This window comes from Arachis hypogaea, chromosome 1, assembly GCF_003086295.3.
Source record: "Arachis hypogaea cultivar Tifrunner chromosome 1, arahy.Tifrunner.gnm2.J5K5, whole genome shotgun sequence".
NCBI lineage: Eukaryota > Viridiplantae > Streptophyta > Magnoliopsida > Fabales > Fabaceae > Arachis > Arachis hypogaea.
In genome coordinates, this window is record NC_092036.1 from 33,425,140 (window position 1) to 33,439,025 (window position 13,886).

Here is a 13,886-nt window from a genome sequence, read left to right on the forward strand (position 1 = left end):
CAGATGATTAGCCGTGCTGTGACAGAGCATTTGAGCCTTTTTTACTGAGAGGATGGGATGTAGCCATTGACAACGCTGATGCCCTACATACAGCTTGCCATAGGAAGGAATGAAAGAATTGGAAGGAAGAAGTAGGAAAGTAGAAAAAGAAAGGGCACAGTATCTCCATACGCCTATCTGAAATTCCCATCATTAATTTACATAAGTATTTCTATCCTATTTTAATTATCTTTATTTTATGTTTATTATTTATTAATTTTCGAAAATCCATAATCAATTATTATCCACCTGACTGAGATTTACAAGATGACCATAGCTTACTTCATACCAACAATCTCTGTGGGATCGACCCTTACTCACGTAAGGTTTATTACTTGGACGACCCAGTACACTTGCTGGTTAGTTAAACGGAGTTGTGTCCACACATAGCAAAGAGCCATTATAATTATTCCATACAACAACAAAGAATACAACATTGATGATCACAATTTCATCCACCAAGTTTTTGGCGTCGTTGCCGGGGATTGTTCGAGTATGGACAACTGACGGTTCATCTTGTTGCTCAGATTAGAGGATTCCTCTTTCTTTTCTTGTTCTCTTCTTCCCTATATGAGCAGAAACAAGGAAAAAGGCACTCTTGTTGAAGCTGATCCAGAACCTGAAAGGACTCTGAAGAGGAAACTAAGAGAAGTTAAATTACAACAATCTAGAGGCAACCTTTTCTGAAATTTTCGAACAAGAGAAGGAGATGGCAGCCGAACCCAACAACAATGATGCAAGGAGAATGTTGGTGATTTCACAAAACCAACGTCCAAATTTGATGGAAGAAGCATCTCCATTCCTGCCATTGGAGTCAACAATTTTGAGCTTAAACCTCAACTAGTTGCTTTAATGCAACAGAACTGCAAGTTTTATGGACTTCCATCTGAAGATCCTTACCAATTTTTAACTGAGTTCTTGCAGATTTGTGAGACTGTTAAGACGAATGGAGTAGATCCTGAAGTCTACAGGCTCATGCTTTTCCCTTTTGCTGTAAGAGACAGAGCTAGAACATGGTTGGACTCTCAACCTAAAGATAGCCTGGACTCCTGGGATAAGCTGGTCACGACCTTCTTGGATAAATTCTTTCCTCCTCAAAAGCTGAGCAAGCTTAGAGTTGATGTTCAGACCTTCAAGCAAAAAGATGGTGAATCCCTCTATGAAGCTTGGGAAAGATACAAGCAGCTGACCAAAAGGTGTCCATCTGACATGTTTTCAGAATCGACCATATTAGATATATTCTATTATGGTCTATCTGAATTTTCGAAAATGTCATTGGACCATTCTGCAGGTGGATCCATTCACCTAAAGAAAACACATGCAGAAGCTTAAGAACTTATTGACATGGTTGCAAATAACCAATTCATGTACACTTCTGAGAGGAATTCCATGAATAATGGAACGCCTCAGAGGAAGGGAGTTCTTGAAATTGATGCTCTGAATGCCATATTGGCTCAGAACAAAGTGTTGACTCAGCAAGTCAACATGATCTCTCAAAGTCTGAATGGATGGCAAAATGCATCCAACAGTACTAAAGAAGCAGCTTCTGAAGAAGCTTATGATCCTGAAAACCCTGCAATGGCAGAGGTTAATTACATGGGTGAACCTTATGGAAACACCTATAACTCATCATGGAGAAATCATCCAAATTTCTCATGGAAGGATCAACAAAAGCCTCAACAAGGCTTTAATAATGGTGGAAGAAATAGGCTCAGTAATAACAAGCCTTTTCCATAATTTTCTCAGCAACAGACAGAAAATTCTGAACAGAACCCCTCTAATTTAGCAAACTTAGTCTCTGATCTGTCAAAAGCCACTTTAAGTTTCATGAGTGAAACAAGGTCCTCCATTAGAAATCTGGAGGCACAAGTGGGCCAGCTGAGTAAGAAAATCATTGAAACTCCTCCCAGTATTCTCCCAAGTAATACAGAAGAGAATCCAAAAGGAGAGTACAAGGCCATTGATGTAATCAATATGGCCGAATGCACAAGGGAGGAGGAGGACGAAAATCCTAGTGAGAAAGACCTCCTGGGACATTTCTCAAACAAGAAGGAGTTCTCTATTGAGGACCTAAAGGAATCTGAGGCTCATATAGAGACCATAGAGATTCCACTAAATCTCCTTCTGCCATTCATGAGCTCTGAAGACTATTCCTCCTCAGAAGAGGATGAAGATGTACCTGGAGAGCAAGTTGCTCAATATCTAGGAGCTATCATGAAGCTAAATGCCAAGTTGTTTGGTCATGAGACTTAGGAAGGTGAATCCCCCTTGCTCATTAGTGAACTAGATACATGGATTCAGAAAACTCTACCTCAAAAGAGACAAGATCCTGGTAAATTCTTAATACCCTGTACCATAGGCACCATGACCTTTAACAAGGCTCTGTGTGACCTGGGGTCAGGCATAAATCTTATGCCACTCTTTATAATGGAGAAACTAGGGATCATTGAGGTACAGTCTGCCTTATTCTCACTTCAATTGGCAGACAAGCCAGTAAGATAAGCTTATGGATTAGTAGAGGACGTGTTAGTAAAGGTTGAAGGCCTTTACATCCCTGCTGATTTCATAATCTTAGACACTAGGAGGGAAGAAGATGAATGCATCAGCCTTGGAAGACCCTTCCTAGCCACAGCAGAAGCTGTGATTGATGTTAGTAGAGGAGAATTAGTCCTTCAATTGAATGAGGACTACCTTATGTTTAAAGCTCAATGACCTTCCTCTGCAACCATGGAGAGGAAGCATGAAAAGCTTCTCTCAGTACAGAGTCAAAAAGAGCCCCCTCATTCAAACTCTAAGTTTGGTGTTGGGAGGCCCTCATCATGCTCTGAATATCTGTGAGGCTCCATGAGAGCCCACTGTCAAGCTAATGACACTAAAGAAGCGCTTGTTGGGAGGCAACCCAATTTTTATATATCTAATTTTAATTTTATTTTATTGTTATTTTGTGTTTTATTAGGTTCATGATCATGTGGAGTCACGAAAAAATACTAAAATTAAAAACAGAATAAAAAACAGCAGAAGAAAAATCACACCCTGGAGAAGGACTTACTGGTGTTTAAACGCCAGTAAGGTGCATCTGGCTGTCGTTCAACGCCAGAACAGAGCATGTTTCTGGCGCTGAACGCCAGAAACAAGCAACATCTCGGCGTTTGAACGCCAGGAATGTGCCTTGAGGAAAGCTGGCGCTGAACGCTAGTAACAAGCATGGAACTGGCGTTCAACGCCAGAAACATGCTACACATGGGCGTTGAACGCCTAGAGTATGCATAATCTCGGCGTTTAAATGTCAAAATGGTGTGCAAAGGCATTTTACATGCCTAATTGGTGCAGGGATGTAAATCCTTGACACCTCAGGATTTGTGGACCCCACAGGATTATCTCAGGATCTGTGGACCCCACAGGATCCCAACCTAACATATTCCCACCTTACCTCCTAATCCTATAACACTCTTCCCCAAAACACACTTCCCAACAACTTCAATCTCTCTTCCCAATTACCCCCTTTACCACTCACATCCATCCACTCTTCCCCATAAACCCCACCCACCTTCAAAATTCAAAAATCTTTCCCACCCAAACCCACCCTAAATGACCGAAACTACACCCACTCCCCTCCCTATATATACCCTTCCATTCTCCTTCATTTTCACACAACACAAACCCCCTCTTCTACACCTTGACCGAAACACCTTCCCTCACTCTCCTCCATATTTTCTTCTTCTTCTTCTTCTCTTCTTTCTTCTCTTGCTCGAGGGCGAGCAATATTTTAAGTTTGGTGTGGTCAAAGCATAATATTTTATTTTTCCATTACCATCAATGGCACCTAAGGCCGGAGAATCCTCTAGAAAAGGAAAAAGGAAGACAAAAGCTTCCACCTCTGAGTCATGGGAGATGGAGAAATTCATCTCAAGGGTCAATAGCTCAGTAGAAGAGCATTTGACTGCACATCAAGTGAGCATGAGAAATTCCCTCTTCAAGAAATCCCTGAGATACCTCAGGGGATACATGTTCCTCCACATAATTATTGGAAGCAACTAAGGATAGGAACACCAAAATCAGTAGGGATCATGCAACAGAAGCAAGGAAGAGACATAAAGGATCTCAAAAAGCACCATTGGACCTTCAAGAAGGCGCCACCCTCACTCAGGTGGACTCATTTCTTGTTCTTATTTTCTCTGCTTTTCGGTTTTTATATGTTTACCTATGTTTTGTGTCTCTACTTCATGATCATTAGTAGTTAGTAACTATGTCTTAAAGTTATGAATAATTCCATGAATCCTTCACCTCTCTTAAATGAAAAATATTTTAATTCGAAAGAACAAGAAGTACATGAATTTCGAATTTATCTTTGAATTTAGTTTAATTATATTGATGTGGTGACAAAACTTTTTGTTTTCTGAATGAATGCTTAAATAATGCATAATTTTGATCTTGTTGTTTATGAATGTTAAAATTGTTGGCTCTTGAAAGAATGATGAACAAAGAAAAATGTTATTGATGATCTGAAAAATCATAAAATTGATTCTTGAAGCAAGAAAAAGCAGTGAAAAACAAAAGCTTGCGAAATAAATAAAAAAAATAAAAATAAAATAAAAAAATAAAAAAATATAGAAAGAAAAAGAAAAAGCAAGCAGAAAAAGCCAATAGCCCTTAAAACCAAAAGGCAAGGATAAAAAGGATCCAAGGCTTTGAGCATCAATGGATAGGAGGGCCCAAGGAAATAAAATCCAGGCCTAAGCGGCTAAATCAAGCTGTCCCTAACCATGTGCTTGTGTCATGAAGGTCCAAGTGAAAAGCTTGAGACTGAGTGGTTAAAGTCGTAATCCAAAGCAAAAAGAGTGTGCTTAAGAGCTCTGGACACCTCTAACTGGGGACTTTAGCAAAGCTGAGTCACAATCTGAAAAGGTTCACCCAGTCATGTGTCTGTGGCATTTATGTATCCGATGGTAAGACTGTAAAACAAAGTGCTTAGGGCCACGGCCAAGACTCATAAGTAGCTGTGTTCAAGAATCAACATACTTAACTAGGAAAGTCAATAACACTATCCGAAATTCTAAGTTCCTAGAGAAGCCAATCATTCTAAACTTCAAAGGAAAAAGTGAGATGCCAAAACTGTTCAGAAGCAAAAAGCTAAAAGTCCCGCTCATCTAATTAGAATTAATATTCATTGATATTTTGGAATTTATATTATATTCTCTTCTTTTTATCCTATTTGATTTTCAGTTGCTTGGGGACAAGCAACAATTTAAGTTTGGTGTTATGATGAGCGGATAATTTATACGCTTTTTGGCATTGTTTTTAGGTAGTTCTTAGTAAGTTCAAGCTACTTTTAGGGATGTTTTCATTATTTTTTTAATGTTAAATTCACATTTCTGGACTTTACTATGAGTTTGTGTGTTTTTATATGATTTCAGGTAATTTCTGGCTGAAATTGAGGGACTTGAGCAAAATTCTGATAAAAGGCTGACAAAGGACTGCTGATGCTGTTGGAATCTGACCTCTCTGCACTCAAAATAGATTTTCTGGAGCTACAGAACTCCAAATGGCGCGCTCTCAACGGCTTTGGAAAGTAGACATCCAGAGCTTTCCAGCAATATATAATAGTTCATACTTTATTCGGGAATTGATGACGTAAACTGGTGCTCAACGCCAGTTCCATGCTGTTGTCTGGAGTAAAACACCAGAAACACGTCACGACCCGGAGTTGAACGCCTAAAACACGTTACAACTTGGAGTTCAACTCCAAAAGAAGCCTCAGCTCGTGGATAGATCAAGCTCAGCCCAAACACACACCAAGTGGGCCCCGAAAGTGGATTTATGCATCAATTACTTACTCATGTAAACCCTAGTAGCTAGTCTAGTATAAATAGGAAAATTTACTATTGTATTAGACATCTTTGGTCTCAGTTTTATTTTATTCTTCATCTGAGGAGACTATTGATCACGTTTTGGGGGGCTGGCCATTCGGCCATGCCTGAACCTTTCACTTATGTATTTTCAACGGTGGAGTTTCTACACACCATAGATTAAGGGTGTGGAGCTCTGCTAAACCTCAAGTTTTAATGCAATTACTACTATTTCCTATTCAATTCTCTTTATTCCTATTCTAAGATATTCGTTGTACTTCAACTTGATGAATGTGATGATCCGTGACACTCATCATCATTCTCACCTATGAACGCACGTGATTGACAACCACTTCCGTTCTACCTTAGGCCGGGCGCGTATCTCTTAGATTCCTTAAACAGAATCTTCGTGGTATAAGCTAGATTGATGGCGGCATTCATGAGAATCTGGAAAGTCTAAACATTGTCTGTGGTATTCCGAGTAGGATTCTGGGATTGAATGACTGTGACGAGCTTCAAACTTCTGAAGGCTGGACGTTAGTGACAGACGCAAAAGAATCAAGGGATTTTATTCCAACCTGATTGAGAACCGACAGATGATTAGCCGTGCTGTGACAGAGCATTTGAGCCTTTTTTACTGAGAGGATGGGATGTATAGGAAGGAATGAAAGAACTGGAAGGAAGAAGTAGGAAAGTAGAAAAAGAAAGGGCACAGTATCTCCATACGCCTATCTGAAATTCCCATAATTAATTTACATAAGTATTTCTATCCTATTTTAATTATCTTTAATTTATGTTTATTATTTATTAATTTTCGAAAATCCATAATCAATTATTATCCGCCTGACTGAGATTTACAAGATGACCATAGCTTGCTTCATACCAACAATGTCTGTGGGATCAACCCTTACTCACGTAAGGTTTATTACTTGGACGACCCAGTACACTTGCTGGTTAGTTGAATGGAGTTGTGTCCACACATAGCAAAGAGCCATTATAATTATTCCATACAACAACAAAGAATACAACATTGATGATCACAATTTCGTCCACCAACTGTGACGAGCTTTAAACTCGTGACTGTTGGACGCAGTGACAGTGTGCAAAAGAATAAATGTATTCTATCCCGACACGATCGAGAATCGACAGCTGATTAGCCATGCAAGAAACCGTAGAGGACATGTTTTCACTGAGAGGATGGATGGTAGCCATTGACAACGGTGATCCACCAACATACAGCTTGCCATGGAAGGGAGTGCGCATGATTGGATGAGGACAATAAAAAAGCAGAGGTTCAAAGGCAACAAAGCATCTCCAAACGCTTATCTGAAATTCCCACCAAGGAACTACATAAGTAACCGTATTTTATTTCTGTTTTATTTATCTTTTAATTATCAATACCTCATAACCATTTGAATTCGCCTGACTGAGATTTACAAGATGACCATAGCTTGCTTCAAGCCGACAATCTCCGTGGGATCGACCCTTACTCACGTAAGGTATTACTTAGACGACCTAATGCACTTGCTGGTCAGCTGCACGGAGTTGTGAGAAAAGTGCAAACTCACGATTCCGCATACCAGCCATTGAACTCGGAGGGGCCTGAGCTCATGACGAACTCCGTCCCCAGCCAGAAGGCAAAACTGAGGAGGTACAAGTTGGAGACACCCCAGACAAAACAACAAGTATAGGAGCAAACCTGAAAGGAAACCTAAAGAGTTGCTAGTAACGCTGTTAAGGGAGAATTCTGACCTCTTTGCCTGGAAAGCCACTGATATGCCTGGCATAGATCCCAGCTTAATGTGCCACAGACATGCCGTGTACCCCGGATCTCGATCAATACAACAAAAATGCAGAAAACTCGGTCCGGAGAGATCACAAGTCGTGGAGGAACAGGTGCTGGCCTTGCTAGAGGCAGGGTTCATAACGGAGGTTAAGTACCCATTGTGGCTGGCCAACATCGTATTGGTAAAAAATCCAAATGAAAAGTGGCGGATGTGTGTAAACTACACCAACCTCAATAAAGCCTGCCCAAAAGACCCCTATCCCCTACCGAATATCGACACCCTGGTCGACGCATCATTGGGATACAAGTACCTCTCCTTCATGGACACTTACTCAGGATACAACCAGATCCCAATACATCAACCCGACCAAGAGAAAACCTCGTTCCTAACCCCGAAAGCAAACTATTCCTACATAGTAATGCCATTCGAACTCAAGAACACGGGGGCCACATATCAAAGGTTAATGAATAAAGAATTTGTCGACCACATCGGGAAGTTGATGGAAGTCTATATTGATGACATGCTAGTAAAAACCCAAAGAGAAGAAACACTACTGCCCAACCTCGCTGAAGTATTCGGTACCATAAGAAAACACGAGATAAGGCTAAACCCCACAAAATGTACCTTTGCAGTTGGTGCACGAAATTGTGATTCGTACTCTTTGTACTTGTATGAAATTTAATTCGAGATAATAGCTTTTTACTATGTGTGGTCACAACTCCGTTCAACTACCAGCAAGTGTACTGGGTCGTCCAAGTAATAAACCTTACATGCGTAAGGGTCGATCCCACAGAGATTGTTGGTATGAAGCAAGCTATGGTCATCTTGTAAATCTCAGTCATGCGGATTTAAATAAATTATGGAATTTGGAAAATTAATAAATAATAAACATAAAATAAAGATAAAGTTACTCATGTAATCCAATGATGGGGATTTCAGATAGGCGTATGGAGATGCTGTGCTCCTCCTGAATCTCTGCTTTCCTACTGCTTTTATCCAATTTTATCACTCCCTTCTATGGCAAGCTGTATGTAGGGCATCACCGTTGTCAATGGCTACGTCCCATCCTCTCAGTGAAAAAGGTCTAAATGCTCTGTCACAGCACGGCTAATCATCTGTCGGTTCTCAATCAGGTTGGAGTAGAATCCCTTGATTCTTTTGCGTCTGTCACTAACGCCCAGCCTTCAGGAGTTTGAAGCTCGTCACAATCATTCAATTCCGGAATCCTACTCGGAATACCACAGACAAGGTTAGACCTTCCGGATTCCCATGAATGCCGCCATCAATTCTAGCTTATACCACGAAGATTCTGTTTAAGGAATCCAAGAGATATGCGCCCGGTCTAGGGTAGAACGGAAGTGGTTGTCAATCACGCGCGTTCATAGGTGAGAATGATGATGAGTTTCACGGATCATCACATTCATCAAGTTGAAGTGCAACGAATATCTTAGAATAGGAATAATTCGAATTGGATAGAAAATAATAGTAATTGCATTGAAGCTTGAGGTACAGCAGAGCTCCACACCCTTAATCTATGGTGTGTAGAACTCCACCGTTGAAAATACATAAGTGACAGGTTCAAGCATGGCCGAATGGCCAGCCCCCAAAATGTGATCAATAGTCTCCTCAGATGAAGAATAAAATAAAACTGAGACCAAAGATGTCTAATACAATAGTAAATTATCCTATTTATACTAGACTAGCTACTAGGGTTTACATGAGTAAGTAATTGATGCATAAATCTACTTCCGGGGCCCACTTGGTGTGTGTTTGGGCTGAGCTTGATCTATCCACGAGCTGAGGCTTCTTTTGGAGTTGAACGCCAAGTTGTAACGTGTTTTGGGCGTTCAACTCCGGGTCGTGACGTGTTTCTGGCGTTTTACTCTAGACAACAACATGGAACTGGCGTTGAGCGCCAGTTTACGTCGTCAATTCTCAAATAAAGTATGGACTATTATATATTGCTGGAAAGCTCTGGATGTCTAATTTCCAACTCCGTTGAGAGCTTGCCATTTGAAGTTCTGAAGCTCCAGAAAATCCATTTCGAGTGCAGGGAGGTCAGATTCCAACAACATCAGCAGTCCTTTGTCAGTCTCCTATCAGAGTTTTGCTCAGGTCCCTCAATTTCAGCCAGAAATTACCTGAAATCACAGAAAAATACACAAACTCATAGTAAAGTCCAGAAATGTAAATTTAACATAAAAACTAATGAAAATATCCCTAAAAGTAGCTTGAACTTACTAAAAACATACTAAAAACAATGCCAAAAAGCGTATAAATTATCCGCTCATCACAACACCAAACTTAAATTGTTGCTTGTCCCCAAGCAACTGAAAATCAAATAGGATAAAAAGAAGAGAATATACTATAAATTTCAAAATATCAATGAATATTAATTCTAATTAGATGAGCGGGACTTGTAGCTTTTTGCTTCTGAACAGTTTTGGCATCTCACTTTTTCCTTTGAAGTTCAGAATGATTGGCTTCTCTAGGAACTTTAGAATTTTGGATAGTGTTATTGATTCTCCTAGTTAAGTATGTTGATTCTTGAACACAGCTACTTTTATGAGTCTTGGTCGTGGCCCTAAGCATTTTGTTTTCCAGTATTACCACCGGATACATAAATGCCACAGACACATGACTGGGTGAACCTTTTCAGATTGTGACTCAGCTTTGCTAGAGTCCCCAGTTAGAGGTGTCCATGGCTCTTAAGCACACTCTTTTACTTTGGATCACGACTTTAACCACTCGGTCTTAAGCTTTTCACTTGGGCCTTCATGACACAAGCACATGGTTAGGGATAGCTTGGTTTAGCCGCTTAGGCCTGGATTTTATTTCCTTGGGCCCTCCTATCCATTGATGCTCAAAGTCTTGGATCCTTTTTACCCTTGCCTTTTGGTTTTAAGGGCTATTGGCTTTTTCTGCTTGCTTTTTCTTTTTCTTTCTATTTTTTTTTCACAAGCTTTTGTTGTTCACTGCTTTTTCTTGCTTCAAGAATCAATTTTATGATTTTTCAGATCATCAATAACATTTCTCTTTGTTCATCATTCTTTCAAGAGCCAACAGTTTTAACATTCATAAGCAACAAGATCAAAAATATGCACTGTTTAAGCATTCATTCAGAAAACAAGAAGTATTGTCACCACATCAATATAATTAAACTAAATTCAAGGATAAATTCGAAATTCATGTATTTCTTGTTCTTTTGAATTAAAAACATTTTTCATTTAAGAGAGGTGAAGGATTAATGGAATTATTTATAACTTTAAGACATAATTACTAAACACTAATGATCATGAAGTAGAGACACAAAACATAGATAAATATATAATATAAAATTCGAACAGCAGAAAAGTAAGAACAAGGAATGAATCCACCTTAGTGGCGTCTTCTTCTTGAAGGACCAATAATGTCCTTAAGCTCTTCTATGTCCCTTCCTTGCCTTTGTTGCTCCTCCCTCATTGCTCTTTGATCTTCTCTTATTTCATGGAGAATGATGGAGTGCTCATGATGTTCCACCTTAATTGTTCCACATTGTAGCTCAAATCTTCTAGGGAAGTGTTGAGTTGTTCCCAATAGTTATTGGGAGGAAAGTGCATCCCTTGAGGCATCTCAGGGATTTCTTGATGATGAGCTTCCTCATGCATCTCTTGAGATCAGTGGAGGGTCTCTCTTGCTTGCTCCATCCTCTTCTTGGTGATGGGCTTATCCCCTTCAATGAGGATGTCTCCTTCTATGATAACTCCAGCTGAGTAACATAGATGGCAAATAAGAAGAGGAAAAGCTAGCCTTGCCATGGTGGAGGACTTTTCGGCTATTTTGTAGAATTCATGGGAGATGACTTCATGAACTTCTACTTCCTCTCCAATCATGATGCTATGAATCATGATGGCCCGATCCACAGTAACTTTAGATCGGTTGCTAGTGGGGATGATGGAGCGTTGAATGAACTCTAACCACCCTCTAGCCACAGGCTTGAGGTCCAGTCTTCTTAGTTGAACCGGCTTGCCTTTGGAGTCTCTTTTCCATTGAGCTCCTTCCACACATATGTCCATAAGGACTTGGTCCAACCTTTGATTAAAGTTGACCCTTCTAGTGTAGGGGCGTTCATCTCCTTGCATCATGGGCAAGTGGAATGCCAACCTCACATTTTCCGACTAAAATCTAAGTATTTCCCCCGAACCATTGTGAGATAATTCTTTGGACTCGGATTCACACTTTGATCATGGTTCCTAGTGATCCATGCATTGGCATAGAACTCTTGAACCATTAAGATTCCAACTTGTTGCATGGGGTTGGTTAGGACTTCCCAACCTCTTCTTCGGATTTCATGTCGGATCTCCAGATACTCATTTTTCTTGAGTTTGAAAGGGACCTCAGGGATCACCTTCTTCTTTGCCACAACATCATAGAAGTGGTCTTGATGGCTTTTGGAGATGAATCTTTCCATCTCCCATGACTCGGAGGTGGAAGCTTTTGTCTTCCCTTTTCCTTTTCTAGAGGATTCTCTGACCTTAGGTGCCATTGATGGTAATGGAAAAACCAAAAGATTATGCTTTGACCACACCAAACTTAAAATATTGCTCGCCCTCGAGCAAGAGAAGAAAGAAGAGAAGAAGAAGAAGAAGAAAATATGGAGGAGAGTGAGGGAAGGTGTTTCGGTCAAGGTGTAGAAGAGGGGGTTTGTGTTGTGTGAAAATGAAGTAGAATGGAAGGGTATATATAGGGAGGGGAGTGGGTGTAGTTTCGGTCATTTAGGGTGGGTTTGGGTGGAAAAAGATTTTTGAATTTTGAAGGTGGGTGGGGTTTATGGGGAAAAGTGGATGGATGTGAGTGGTGAAGGGGGTAATTAGGAAGAGAGATTGAAGTTGTTGGGAAGTGTGTTTATTGGAAAGAGAGAATGAATGTTGAGAAGAGGGGAGAATATGTTAGGTGGGGATCCTGTGGGGTCCACAGATCCTGAGATGATCCTGTGGGGTCCACAGATCCTGAGGTGTTAAGAATTTACATCCCTGCACCAATTAGGCATGTAAAATGCCTTTGCACACCATTCTGGCATTTAAACACCGAAGTGATGCACACTCTGGGCGTTCAACGCCCATGTGTAGCATGTTTCTGGCGTTGAACGCCAGTTCCATGCTTGTTACTGGCGTTCAGCGCCAGCTTTCCTCAAGGCACATTCCTGGCTTTCAAACGGCAAGATGTTGCTTGTTTCTGGCGTTCAGCGCCAGAAACATGCTCTGTTCTGGCGTTGAACGACAGCCAGATGCACCTTACTGGCGTTTAAACGCCAGTAAGTCCTTCCTCCAGGGTTTGATTTTTCTTCTGCTATTTTTGATTCTGTTTTTAATTTTAGTATTTTTTTCGTGACTCCACATGATCATGAACCTAATAAAACACAAAATAACAATAAAATAAAATTAAAATTAGATATATAAAAATTGGGTTGCCTCCCAACAAGCGCTTCTTTAATGTCATTAGCTTGACAGTGGGTTCTCATGGAGCCTCACAGATATTCAGAGCATGATGAGGGCCTCCCAACACCAAACTTAGAGTTTGAATGAGGGGGCTTCTCAACACCAAACTTAGAGTTTGGTTGTGGCCTCCCAACACCAAACTTAGAGCTTGACTGTGGGGGCTCTTTTTGACTCTGTACTGAGAGAAGCTTTTCATGCTTCCTCTCCATGGTTGCAGAGGAAGGTCCTTGAGCTTTAAACACAAGGTAGTTCCCATTCAATTGAAGGACTACTTCTCCTCTACTAACATCAATCACAGCTTATGCTGTGGCTAGGAAGGGTCTTCCAAGGAAGATGCATTCATCTTCTTCCTTTCTAGTGTCTAAGATTATGAAATCAGCAGGGATGTAAAGGCCTTCAACCTTTACTAACACGTTCTCTACTAATCCATAAGCTTGTCTTACTGACTTGTCTGCCAATTGAAGTGAGAATAAGGCAGGCTGTACCTCAATGATCCCCAGTTTCTCCATTACAGAGAGTGGCATAAGATTTATGCCTGACCCTAGGTCACACAGAGCCTTGTTAAAGGTCATGGTGCCTATGGTACAAGGTATTAAGAATTTACCAGGATCTTGTCTCTTTTGAGGTAGAGTTTTCTAAATCCATGTATCTAGTTCACTAATGAGCAAGGGGGATTCACCTTCCCAAGTCTCATTAGCAAACAACTTGGAATTCAGCTTCATGATAGCACCTAGATA